Consider the following 14,807-nt stretch of genomic DNA (forward strand, 5'->3'; position numbering starts at 1 on the left):
CTGTGTGTCGGTTGGGTTGCCTCTAGATTAAGAAGTCGTTGGACAGGCTGCCTGTCTCACCTAAATGGGTGTTAGTGTTACAATCACAGGCTGACCCTTGGAAACTTCTGAGCGCCATTCGTTGTGTGTTATGTAGTAATTTCCCTGTTTGGATTATAGTTATTTGGTTGATGTGTGGCTTTCAGCCGAGTATCAATATCTCTTAAATTAATGTTCTTGTCTTGCCCTTAAGGCATGTGATTATTATTTATTTTATAGGAAATGTTTTAAAATACGGCCTTCTGCCCTTCAAAATTGACTCTTCCTTCTAGGGCTGAAGCCGTTAAATTATTTGTTGGTGAGCGGCCTTCAGCCGAGTTTTAATATCTCTTAAATTAATCTTCTTCTCTTGTCCTTAACGCGTAAGACTGTTATGCTTTTGAATGGGGCCTTCAGCCCAATTTGCATGAAATGATTTAAGATAAGACCTTCTGGCTTTTGATTGAAACTCCTCTTATTGCTTAATATGCGATCTCCAGCCCAGTTCCATTAAAATTAAATTGCTAACGCTTTCAGCCGATTAGATTGAAGATTTAGAAAATATTCTTGGGTGAAACGTCCAGAACAACTTGTATTTCCATTTTGATTAAACCTTGTCTTGGATTTTGAATGTGGCGTTCAGCCGATCTAAAGTTAATCAAAGGAGGTCGATTAAAGTTGTGTGTTTTGCATCCCTGTTGTAATCTACATCTACATCTACATTTATACTCCGCAAGCCACCCAACGGTGTGTGGCGGAGGGCACTTCACGTGCCACTGTCATTACCTCCCTCTCCTGTTCCAGTCGCGTATGGTTGCGAGTTGATAAATAAAGTTTGTATGTTCACTGCAACTGACAGGAATTCATTTTGGCCCATTTTCGCAACCTAATCAGCTCTTTCCTGCTAGCACATGCTTTTCAAAACATTTAATTTAATGTGATGCCTTGGCCAAGAAAAACTTTACGACCAGAAGTGAATATAACACATGCGCTCAGCCTATCAAAATTACTGCAGTTCCTCATTCGTCTATCTTTGCTAAATGCAAACAGTTACAAAAGAAAGCACAGCTATCAGAATTTCTCTGGAAGGGACACGAAAATAGCCATCTGGTTACAGTACGTACGAGTAGCATGACAAGTTTTCGGACTCCCTCTCCCGCAGAGTTCTCTTAGTTAAGCCACACAGAACACGCCCGGTATTCAGACCCCTGGACGACGACCGTTGCAATCACCACAGCTCACTATAACTCAGTTTAATGATGGGTATTGTCCACGGTGTCACCGATACCGACCAAAGGCATCTTCTGCCCGGAACACGTCGTGTAGCATGTTGCCGCAGCCCGGGGCCCGCTCTTTCGCCTCGCTCCCTGGTTGCAACGGTTCTCCCCGTCCCTCGTGGCAGTCGGCAGAGGGCGACACCTGACAAAGGGAGGCCGCCAATTGTGAAATTCAGATTCGATTCATACTGCGCATAATAAAAGCTCATGGCCAGAGGTGTAATGTGGCAAAGCACCAAGATGCACTTCTCAGCCGTTGTCGAGAAAATCGACAGTTAAAAGAAACCGTTGCGGTGAAATACTCTCTACGATTAACCGCTTTCTACAGCGTCGTGTTGTAGCGGTAAGCGCTCTGGTTCGTAATCCAAAGGTCGCCGGATCAAATCTCGCACCATGCAATTTTTTTTTATTATTAGTTTTTGTAATTCAAATATATATATACACTCCTGGAAATGGAAAAAAGAACACATTGACACCGGTGTGTCAGACCCACCATACTTGCTCCGGACACTGCGAGAGGGCTGTACAAGCAATGATCACACGCACGGCACAGCGGACACACCAGGAACCGCGGTGTTGGCCGTCGAATGGCGCTAGCTGCGCAGCATTTGTGCACCGCCGCCGTCAGTGTTAGCCACTTGGCCGTGGCATACGGAGCTCCATCGCAGTCTTTAATACTGGTAGCATGCCGCGACAGCGTGGACGTGAACCATATGTGCAGTTGACGGACTTTGAGCGAGGGCGTATAGTGGGCATACGGGAGGCCGGGTGGACGTACCGCCGAATTGCTCAACACGTGGGGCGTGAGGTCTCCACAGTACATCGATGTTGTCGCCAGTGGTCGGCGGAAGGTGCACGTGCCCGTCGACCTGGGACCGGACCGCAGCGACGCACGGATGCACGCCAAGACCGTAGGATCCTACGCAGTGCCGTAGGGGACCGCACCGCCACTTCCCAGCAAATTAGGGACGCTGTTGCTCCTGGGGTATCGGCGAGGACCATTCGCAACCGTCTCCATGAAGCTGGGCTACGGTCCCGCACACCGTTAGGCCGTCTTCCGCTCACGCCCCAACATCGTGCAGCCCGCCTCCAGTGGTGTCGCGACAGGCGTGAATGGAGGGACGAATGGAGACGTGTCGTCTTCAGCGATGAGAGTCGCTTCTGCCTTGGTGCCAATGATGGTCGTATGCGTGTTTGGCGCCGTGCAGGTGAGCGCCACAATCAGGACTGCATACGACCGAGGCACACAGGGCCAACACCCGGCATCATGGTGTGGGGAGCGATCTCCTACACTGGCCGTACACCACTGGTGATCGTCGAGGGGACACTGAATAGTGCACGGTACACCCAAACCGTCATCGAACCCATCGTTCTACCATTCCTAGACCGGCAAGGGAACTTGCTGTTCCAACAGGACAATGCACGTCCGCATGTATCCCGTGCCACCCAACGTGCTCTAGAAGGTGTAAGTCAACTACCCTGGCCAGCAAGATCTCCGGATCTGTCCCCCATTGAGCATGTTTGGGACTGGATGAAGCGTCGTCTCACGCGGTCTGCACGTCCAGCACGAACGCTGGTCCAACTGAGGCGCCAGGTGGAAATGGCATGGCAAGCCGTTCCACAGGACTACATCCAGCATCTCTACGATCGTCTCCATGGGAGAATAGCAGCCTGCATTGCTGCGAAAGGTGGATATACACTGTACTAGTGCCGACATTGTGCATGCTCTGTTGCCTGTGTCTATGTGCCTGTGGTTCTGTCAGTGTGATCATGTGATGTATCTGACCCCAGGAATGTGTCAATAAAGTTTCGCCTTCCTGGGACAATGAATTCACGGTGTTCTTATTTCAATTTCCAGGAGTATATATATATATATATATATATATGTGTGTGTGTGTGTGTGTGTGTGTGTGTGTGTGTGTGTGTGTATATGTTAACTATTAATGAAGTGCTTATGCATTTTGGTGAAGGCGGATCGCTCTCCAATTGTACCGCCTCCATTTTTCCGTTTGTTTAACAGGGTGTACCAAAGCTCTCACGTCCGCACTGATTTTTCGACGATGTTATAAGTTGCGCTAGGGACCGCATCTACCTTCTTTCGAAGTTAGCAGGCAACTACGCTGTTATGCGGCGGCTCGTTTCGGCCCATTCAACATCTGTCCTTAAAGTGCAACGAGCGAGTAACGGAGTTTATATTTCATACCTGCCACAGCGAATTTGTGTTCGTGGGGTCTCTATTCTAATTCGAACGTTTGACTTATGCTATACGTAATCGTTTCGGAATATCGTTTCTACGTCTTCCGTTAACTATACGTGGTTAACATTATGAAGACAATTAATAACGTTTGTGAAATATAACTCTGTTTGCGGAAAACATAATGATATTCGAAGTCGCCAGTTTTTCCACGACAAACGACTTTCAACAACTTATTATATGCATAATTGTTGCAACTGATTGCCGGGAAAAAATATATATATATATATATATATATATATATATATATATATATATATATGTGTGTGTGTGTACACATTTGAATTACAAAAAACAAATACTAAAAAAAAAAGTTGCATGGTGCGAGATTCGATCCGGCGACCTTCGGATTACGAACCCGAGCGCTTACCGCTGCGCCACGACGCTGTGGCAAATTATTAATCGTAGAGAGTATTTCACCGCAACGGTTTCTTTTAAGTGTCGATTTTCTCGACAACGGCTGAGAAGTGCATCTTGGTGCTTTGCCACATTACACCTCTGGCCATGAGCTTTTATTATGCGCAGTATGAATCGAATCTGAATTTCACAATTGGCGGCCTCCCCTTGTAAGTGGCGCTGGTCGCGCCACACTGTAGTGCCGGCGCCGGAAGGTTGCGCGCGGCAAAGGTGTCACACTTGTGACGATGATACTATCGACACAGGAAGTAGGAGTAATCCGCTGAATTACAGGACCATACCAATAACGTCGATTTGCAATAGGGTTTTGGAACACATACTGTGTTCGAACATTATGAAGTACCTTGAAGAGAACGATTTATTGACAGGTAGTCAGAACGGATTCAGAAAATATCGTTCTTGTACAACACAACTAGCTCTTTATACTCCCCAGGTAATGAGTGCCATCGACAGGGGATGTCAAATTGATTCCATATTTTTAGATATGCAGAAGACTTCCACACGATTCCTCACTAGCGTCTTCTAACCAAACTGCGTGCCTATGGAATATCGCCTCAGTTGTGCGACTGCATTCGTGATTTCCTGTCAGAAAGGTCACAGTTCGTACTAATAGACGGAAAGTCATCGAGTAAAACAGAAGTAATATCCGGCGTTCCCCAAAGAAGTGTTATAGGCCCTCTATTGTTCCTGATCTATACTAGCGACGTAGGAGACAATCTGAATAGTCGTCTTAAATTGTTTGCAGATGATGCTGTCATTTACCGTCTTGTAAAGTCATCAGATGATCAAAACGACTTGCAAAATGATTTAGATAAGATGTCTGTATGGTGTGAAAAGTGGAAATTGACCCTGAATAAGGAAAAGTGCGAAGTTATTCACATGAGTACTAAAAGAAATGAGTTAAATTTTGATTACGCGATAAGGCACACAAATCTGAAGGCTGTATATTAAACTAAATACTTAGGGATTACAATTACAAATAACCTAAATGGGAACGATCATATAGATAATATTGTGGGTAGAGCAAACCAAAGACTACGATTCATTGACAGAACACTTAGAAGGTGCAACAGGTCTACTAAAGAGACTGTTTACACCACGCTTGTCCGCCCTATTCTGGAGTATTGCTGTGCTGTGTGGGATCCGCATCAGGTGCGACTGACGGATGACATCGAAAAAGTACAAAGAAGGGCAGCTCGTTTTGTATTATCACGAAATAGGGGAGACAGTGTCACGGACATGATACGTGAATTGGAGTGGCAGTCATTAAAACAAATGAGTTTTTCGTTGCGACGGGATCTTCTCATGATATTTCAATCACCAGTTTTCTCCTCCGATTGCGAAAACATTCTGTTGACACCCACCTACATAGGGAGGAATGATCATCACGATAAAACAAGAGAAATCAGGGCTCGCACAGAAAAATTTAAGTGCTTGTTTTTCCCGCGCGCCGTTCGGGAGTGGAACGGTAGAGAGACAGCTTGAAGGTGGTTCATTCAACTTCTGCCAGGCATTTTATTGTGAATAGCAGAGAAATCACATAGATGTAAACGTAGATGTAACTGAATGTTTAGAGAGGACATTTGGTGCAAGGTATTTACATTTGTGAATGAAGTGATTGTTTTCAGATATTATACATGGTTTGTTTATAGATCACAGTAGAGATACGTATTACTAGACTGATGCATTGTAAGTTCTGGTTTTATAGCTTATTTGAAAAAAGGGGTGGATGTATGCATTAGTTTACATACCTTACATGAAGCTATTGAATGTTTATGTTGGTAGCTGTGAGTCTGCTATACAATTTACAACTTGTCGTCTACAAACAGCAAAATGTAATTTTTATTTTTGTTTATAATGCACTGCAGAACGTACGACTTTGATGTTGCAATGTTTGTCTCCTTTGTTTGTGGTGTGATAACACGATGAGTTCTATCACTTTTGTGTTTCCACAGGCATTTTCTGCTGGTTTTCGAGCTTGGACAGTGACCAAGAAATCATTTTTCGTAGGTCTACCTTCAAAATTATCTTAACAGCACATATTTTCAAAAGACATTTTATTTCCTATTTGGTCCCGTTAGCAGCGGAACGACGGCTGCAGTATAAGATCAACAGTCTTTCCAAATTTCAAGTTTCTGTCCTTAGCAGTTTGGGCTGTGCGATGATGTGTCAGCCACTCAAGACTTTTCTTTTTATATATACAGATCTATTCAAATACTACAAGAGTTTGTACGGTGATGGAATTTAATACTGTTTCTTCCTTTGTTTCACGAACTGTGAAATTTTTAAGTAGAGCATTAGCATGTTGCTGGGGATAGTTCGTAATTTCTTGTGTATCGCCTGCAATTTCGCTGCGCGAGTCAAATATCACGTGGTTGTTCTAGCAGGCTCGATACCGCATTGAGCGCTGCTGCGAATCGGAGAATCCCGAGACCCTACAGAGCGCGAGTGTCGTTTGCTTTGATCTACCCGTTGCACCTGGTGGCTGCGAGTACGGACAAGGTGCCCACGAGATTTCTAGAGAATCTGAAGCCTGAGATGACCGGCTCTGTCAGCTGGTCCAACGCCAATATTGCATAACGGGTGCGGGCGGCGTCGACAGTGAGGCATTCCGCCAGAGGACTGGCAGCAAAACGGCCTCCGGCTGCCGCCGCCAGGGTCCGGGAACAGGGCTCCCGGAGACGGAGGGCCAGAGGGGAGGCATTTGGGAGGCGGGAGGCGGTCTGGGCCCAGAAATCCAATCCTGTTTGAAATATGGGCCCTGCCGCGCGCCAGTTGCCGGCACAATGGCAGCGGAGGCTTCTTCTGGCCGCCGTGCCGTCCCCGTGGGGGGCCATAGAGACTATGCCGCCCCCGCTGCTCGCCACAGACCCGCCTGCCCCCCTGTCGGCCACAGACCAGTCGGTCCAGAAAGGCCTGTTGCATGGCTTCCGACACCCTCTACCGCCCCTGTTGCTTCTCAGTGGGTTCTATAGTCACTCGGAACAACACAAATGGTTCAAATGGCTCTGAGCACTATGCGACTTAACTTCTGAGGTCATCAGTCGCCTAGAACTTAGATCTAATAAAACCTAACCAAAGGACATCACACACATCCATGCCCAAGGCAGGATTCGGAACAAAACACTGCACTGTGTTCATCATAGGAGTAAACCTTATGTAAACATTACATTCGGTATTGTTGTATCGTCATTAGATTTTGTTCCGCTTGGAGCGGAAGCTTAACTGTCTCGAGTACAGTCAAGTACGATAATAGGGACACGCTGTATGCCGTGCGCTAGGAGCACGGCAGCTGAGCGACAATAGTGGACAACAGCTCTAGCTGCGCATCTGTCTTGATCAACATTGGCTATCCAGCTGGTCCAACTAATATGGAGTAATGTGAGCAGGTGCATTTACGACGTAAAAGAAAACGAACAGTCAAACAATTTTATATTATATTTAATTTTTAAAGAGAATGAAATTTTTGGCAAAACTTCAGCAATACCTCACGCTTTTTAGGGAACCAGGCGGAAAGCATAACATGTTCTCATTCTTAGCTGTGTATAGTAATTAAAAACAAGAGCGACGAAAATTCCTAACTGAAACGCAGAGCAATTTTTATACGCGCGATATGTGTGACGCAAAAGTGTATTGTATCCTTAAGTTAAATACTGAAGCCACTGACGGTATTATTTAAAGTCAGACGTCGGGTAATCTCTGAACTCCTTCCACATCCGATTTCTAGAACTAAATTTCAGTACTGGAACCGCGATATGCTACATAATAACGAGTCGATCAAAAACAGAATCCACGAAGTCCTCTAAGTGCTACATTTTCTCATCTTCTATTATCCTTTGCCGTTGTGTATCTTCGCTAGCGTCCGGCAGTGACATGTGACACAGCTTAGTGGACTAGTTTCAATACGTCTGGTAACTTATTTGCCTTGTTATTTATCGCGACAAATACGTTAATTTGGCTTCAGATCACTTCTTTTGGGTTCATACTGCAACAGTAAAAATGCATCATTTGTATGGTGTGCTCGATGCAGTGAAAACTGTGAAAGGGTTCAGTACCGCCCGACATTGAAAATAGGTACAACATACTTCATTATTTTTGTCAGAACACATTTTTTTTTTGTAAAATAACTCAATTTCAATTAATACAGCAAAGCCGGATACCAGTGTGGGAAAGAATGACTATTTATTTAATTGATCACATGTGCACTCCCACAAAGTAAATCCCTACATCCAGTTTGGTGAGACCTGTGAAATGAATGAATGTACGGTCGTCTGCTAACCGCAGATAGTGAATGTGAATATATGATCATCTTTGAGTCGATCCTTTGGCCACCTTTGGTGGGACCAAAGAGATGAAATTTGCCTGAGCTTTGAGCGCCTGAAATGTGGCTGACCAATGCGGTAGAAAGGTGCTCCCCCACTTCAACAGAGGTGGGAGAGAACCTCAAGAACGGCCATGTTTCAGCACTCTGCCGCTGGATCTTGTGCTGTTAAGACTTGTTTTAGTTGTGCTCCGTAATGACGAAAGAGTGGAGACATGGTATGGATGTGGAATATTTAAGAGTAGTTTGAAATATTAATTTCTCTATTTCAGGAACTTTTGTGGGGAGAATTAAATGTCAGGCAGGTAATATTAATGGGATTGTAGGAATCTTTGGAAGTGACCAACGGTCACAATGAAACCACATGTAGCATTAAGTTGAAATACTTCCGTGTGCTTAAGTTAAGCTGAATTACTAGCGTGTGTACAATAAGTTAAAATATTTAAGAAATAGCATGTGTACCATAAGTTGAAATATTTAAGAAATGGCGTGTGCAGGACTTGAAATTAGAGACGAGTACTTCCACTTGGTGAGTACTGTGTGAGTCTCAAACTGTGTATGAGACAAAAGATAAAGAGAAGTACTCGTCCATGGTATCAGTTGAGGACTTGCGTGTGTGATGAATACGTTCTTAATATTACTTTGCGTGATATGATTCCGTGTGACGCTAGATTCAAACTCTGAGAGAGAAGCAAGGTGAGTCGGCCGTCTATCCAGCAACGCCACTTGGCTTGCATTGCACAGGAAGACGTGCAAATATCTCCAGAGTTCATAGTAGGAAAGTAGAATTATGAAGTGGGGCAGTGTCGTGTGAAACTGGGATAAATATTAATTGAAGTGGGAAAGCTGAAAGTGATAATGTTGTGACTATTCTCTGTGTAGTATTTCATGTTGTAGTGTGGTGTATGTCATGTAATTTGGGTATGTGTGGTTTGCATGGGAGAGTAGCGAAGTAGTTTCAAAAGATTAGTGGGTTATGCTTGTTCCTTCAGTACCGCTCGGTCTGTAGGAAAGTTTCGTGATGATGATTGTGAGAGTCGAAGTGTGAGGTATAATAAAAGATCCACCATCCTATACAGAAAGTGCACTGTAGCGTTAAAAAATAATTACGAGACCATAATATAGAGATACACCAATGTAAAGCCATGCCGACTGGGCGGAATTTCTCATGTGATATTGTTGTAGGTTATAGAATTTGTGTGTTTAGGTTAGAGAATTTATCGGAATAAATAGGATAGTGAAAAGAAAAAGATTGGTGGACTTTTCCTTCGTATTGTATGTTGTCATAATGTCCCAAATTTATAATGTGTGCGCCATTCATATTCAGTGCGGTGGCCACGTGTTGACAAAAGCCGTTAAATGAAAAAAGAATGAAACTGTGGTATTGCCAGTGCGTAGTGTACAGTCAGAGTTCTGTAAATTACTGATAGCCGCGTGTTTCCGTTGCGTATTAATCATACAGGAGGATAACTTGTAACTTAAGTGTGAGTACTAGAGTTCATGTTATTCGATAAATAAGAATGAATCCACTCGCTTGGCAGACCACACATCTTGCAGGCCTGACTGCTTGATGCCACAGTATGAGTAAGGCATGTGGGTGCCTCTCATAATTTCGACCCTGCCAGGATATTTTGCTGTTAGGTTTATTGCTGTTAAGATTTTTTTTTGATGGAATATATTGTGATAGCGCTAAGAAGTAAAGTTTTTTCTCTTTGCAATTTCTTTCTGGATTGGTGAGGATCTTTTATTTTTTTATGTAATTAATTGCTATATCGTCCAAGGCTGGAAGATCGTTGTATAATTTTTTTTGCGTAATGTCCGTAGTAACTAGGTCGCAGTCGAAAAGTGTAGTCACCATGGAGAATAGCGATTCTGGGGTGAACGTAGCAGTGCAGCAGGAAGTAGGTGTCGACCATGGGCTAATGAGCGGGAACGGCAAACACTCGGAAGGGGCTGAATTGTTCGGTGGACCGCTGCTAGGTGATCCTTTGAGCGGCGGGCTTTGTTCACAATCGGGGGCTTTTCCCAACGACGCGGGCGAGCCGGGACTAGGTCAGGTATGCAGTGAAAGTGCAGCTACCCTTAGCGAAACTACGGTTTCTCAGGCGAACGAGGTGAGCGCACCGAAAGTAGCAAATGACAGTGTGCTACTGTGGTTTTTACAGAGGATGGATAGAGATAATAAGGAGAGAGATAGGGAGAATAAGGAAAGATTTGAAGCAAATAAGGAAAGATTAGAAGCGATGAAAAGAGATAATAAGGAGAGAGATAGGGAGAATAAGGAAAGATTGGAAGCAAATAAGGAAAGATTGGAAGTGATGGATAGAGATAATGAGGAGAGAGATAGGGAGACTAAGGAAAGATTGGAAGCAAATAAGGAAAGATTGGAGGCAATGGATAAGGGAAATAGAGGCAATGAGGAAGCTACACACAGTTATCGATGAGCGTCTGTCCACAGTTAATAATCGGTTAGATGAGGGGGAGAAGAATCTGGGTGCATTGAAGCAAGTATGTGATGCTGTGAAAGAAAAAGCCAATAATTTGGAGGTACGAATGAGTGCAATAGAGAGCAATATTACAGAACGTAGGGACGTGTTGTTTGATGAGCGAATCAAAGAGATAGTGGAGGACTTACTTGCAGATAAACAAGGAGCATTAGACAACGTGGAAGCTCAAGTCACTCGGCAGGAAGTGGCGCTAAATAAACACAGGGATGAAGTTGCGGAGGTAGTGGTCAGATTGAATACGATTAGCGCAGATGTAGAAAAGATCAGTATGAGAGGCGAAGCAGGGTCTGACAGTACGCAGCGAGAGGTTTATGCCGACCAGGAGGAGATACAATCACTATTACAGTTTAAAGAGGCACAATTAGAAACAAAAAGAAACATAAGGAAGAACTTGCACAGTTGCAATTAGCGTGCAGAAGTGAAGGTGAAACACCACCAGGTAGACTGCAGAGGGAGAGTGAGATAAATTCAAAAAACGAAACTCAGAGAGTTAGAAGAACGGTTGTGTCGGATAAAACAGGTGGCAAACCCAACTGGGTATAGTCCAAGGTCGGAAAACATAAATGCGGAAGAAGAATGTAGGAGGCACTTCGTGTCGGTACAAACGTACACTTGTTTTCCGGATCCGGATAATTACCAACATCCATGCCTGTGGCTGTCTCAATTTCAAGATTCATTACCTTCATCGTGGGGACCGCTCCTCAAAATGAAGTTTGTGTGTAACCATTTGAGGGACGAGGCTAGAGCGAAAATGCAGGAAGTTATTAAAGACTAGTAGCTACAAGATATTTTGTGACAAGTTTTTAAATGAATTCTGGTCGAAAAGTAAGTAGGACCAGGTTAAGCAAAGCATATTGATGATGCCAAATTGTAACGAAGGTGGTATAAGAGATCCAGTGACGTGCTATCAGGAAATGCTGAGACGAAATAGGTATTTGGATGTGCCATACGAAACTGGGGAGCTCATTAGGATCTGTATAACGAAGTTGCCAGTGAGATAGCGCAGAGATATAGTGATAGCAGGCAGAGGCTTGAACGATTCTGCGTCATTTCAGCGCTTCTTACAGGAACTGGGTAATGAGAGCAACATTGTGAACGGCGACATGACTCATAGGTCAGACAGAGTTGAGGATAGGAACGGCAGAAAGTATCAGAATGACAGGAGAGCATGGAATCAGAGGAATGACGGAAATGGAAGATGACGAGGAAATAGGGGGCAGAATTCATGGGGATATCGACCGGCAAACCGGGAAAATAGAAGATGGGACAGAGATGGAAGAAGAAGGGAAAATGAAAATGATGGGCGAAGAGAGGATACGCAGTCATTGGGTTCACGACAGGACAATCACTGTCACAATGACGGGGGGACAAGAAGGTGACTACATGATAGGCGGGTACAAACCAGGACTATTAATGATGTAAATATTAGGTATATCGATTACGGAAAACTAAGGGAGAATCTGTTAGAGGAGGTAGGAGATGTGGGGAGTGAAGTCCACCCAATAATTAGCGTAGAAATAAATAATATAATCGTACCTTGTGTCATCGACACAGGCAGTGTAATGAGTGTTTTGAGGGAAGATGTGTTTAAGTGTTGTAGTCTTACAAAACCATGGCCAACGTTGCCATTGCAAAGGACAACAGTCAGAGGGGCAGTTACAGGAAAGGGAATTGAGGTGAAGTTACAAGCGCAGGTAGACTTTGTGTGCCAGGCGAAGAGGTTTAGTACAGTGTTCATGATTGTGTCATCTCTAACTGTTGAAGGGATATTAGGTGTCAATTTTTTGAACCAATATAAAGCAGTCGTTAATATGAGAAATGGTTCGATGGAGTTGAAACGAGATTCGGAGGAAATTACATTAAGATTCGACGATTGCTTGTATGCTAAAGATAACGCACACTTAGCATTATGTCTGGCGGTAAAGTCCGGTAGACAGGCACAGAATACGGGGTTCGAACAAGAGAAGGACATTCATAAATGTTTGGAGGAGGAGATCAGGGAGAAAATCTGACATTTACGAGGGACCACGGTCTACGGGGAATTGCAGAAAATTTTATACGAGAATAGAAAGGTATTTAAACATGCTGCGGGAACAATAAGAAATTTTGTGTATAGATTCAAGGTCAAGCCTCATAAACAGTTTAGGGCCCAAGTGTACCCGATACCTGTTGTGTACAAAGAAAGGGTGGAAGCTGAGATCGAAAGCATGCTACAACAAGGGATTATCGAACCAGCATCCAGTCCGTACAACAGCCCGTTAGTTTGTGTTGAAAAAAAGGATGGGTCAATTAGATTAGTTTTGGACGCAAGAAGGATTAATAAGATAATAGAGCCAGAGACAGATCGGCCGCTGACACTTGACGAATTGCTACAAAAGTTCCACGGGATCAGAGTTCTCAGCTCAGTTGATTTGAGAATGAGTTTCTGGCAGGTGGAGTTAGATATGGGGTGTAGAAAATACACTGTTTTCTTGTGCTACGGGAAATCGTATCAATTCCGGAAACTACCATTTGGGTTAAATGTATCATCCGCGGCATTTATTAGAGCGCTAAATACTGTCATTCCAAATGAAATAAAAGATAAGGTAACACAGTACGTGGATGATGTCCTGATAGCCGAAAGAAACTGGGAAGACCACAATAGAACGTTAAGCATATTGCTCGGTGCATTGGAGAGACATGGGGTAACCGTGAATTTGGGAAAGTCAGAATTTGGACGAAAAGAAATCGAGTTTCTAGGTCACATTGTGACACGAGAGGGAATAAGACCAAATCCAGACAAACTCGAAGCAATCAGAGATTTTCCGGTGCCAAGAACAAAACGTCAGCTACGGGGTTATTTAGGATTAATCAATTTTTACAGGAGGTTCATTAAGATTGGGGGTGCAGCGACGCCCAGCCTATGTCAGCTGACTGGAAAGAAAACGGTATGGAATTGGGACCCTGTCGCACAGGAAGAGTATGAGGCGTTAAAGAAGGCACTGCTATCGGCACCTCTTCTCGGGCATCCAGACCTAGGGAAAGAGTTTTGTATGGCCACGGACAGTTCCCGTAGTGGACTTGGGGTAACATTGTTCCAAGAGCAAGAGCAAGGAGGAGAAGTAATACAACAACCTATTGCGAGCCGAGTGCTTAGCAAAGCTGAGAGAAATTACACGGTAACTGAGCTTGAAGCTTGGGCAATAGTATGGGGTTTCAGTGAGTTTAGATACTATTTGTATGGAAGGCATACTAAAATCTATACTGACCACAAGTCACTACAGTTTCTGATGTCGGCCAAACTTAACCATAGACGACTCGCTAGGTGGGCACTCTATTTACAGGAGTTTCAGTTTTCAGTCATGTATATTCCTGGGCCACAGAATATAGTGGCAGATGCGTTGTCAAGGAACCCAGTAGGTCATGGTCAATGCTTTGATGAGGAGGTAAACGAGAACAGATATGATATATTGTATATGCAGGGCGTGCCGTTCGAGAAATACATAGGGGCGGTACTCACAAATATCGCGAAAGAGCAGGATAATGACGCGTCATGGAGAATGGTGAAGGACAGAGTTAGAGCGAACTCAGATGCCAATATAGCGCGCTTTTATACAATTCAGAACGGGGTCCTTTTCTACCGTAGAAATCCGAACACACAGGACTGGGTGTTGTGTATACCAAATGAAATAGTCAACAAGTTGATCTGGTACACGCACCTAAGTTACGGGCATTACGGGGCAAGGAAATGCTGTAAGAAGTTAAGGGAATCAGTTTATTTCATTAGTATGGAGAGGAGGATCAAGAACGTGCTTGGTAGTTGCAAATTGTGCCAGAAGGCAAAATCGTTAACTATCTCATGCAAAGCACCGCTTTTTCCGATAGTGCCAGGTAGATTGAGGGAATTCGGAGCAACAGATTTGTTTGGCCCGCTACCTAAGTTAGTGCAAGGATATAGATATGTTTTAGTAGCAGTGGAATTGGTGTCAAAGTATGTGACTTTTACCGCATTGAAACGTGCGACGGGAAGGACA

The sequence above is a fragment of the Schistocerca piceifrons genome, chromosome 1, assembly GCF_021461385.2.
Source record: "Schistocerca piceifrons isolate TAMUIC-IGC-003096 chromosome 1, iqSchPice1.1, whole genome shotgun sequence".
Classification (NCBI taxonomy): Eukaryota; Metazoa; Arthropoda; class Insecta; order Orthoptera; family Acrididae; genus Schistocerca; species Schistocerca piceifrons.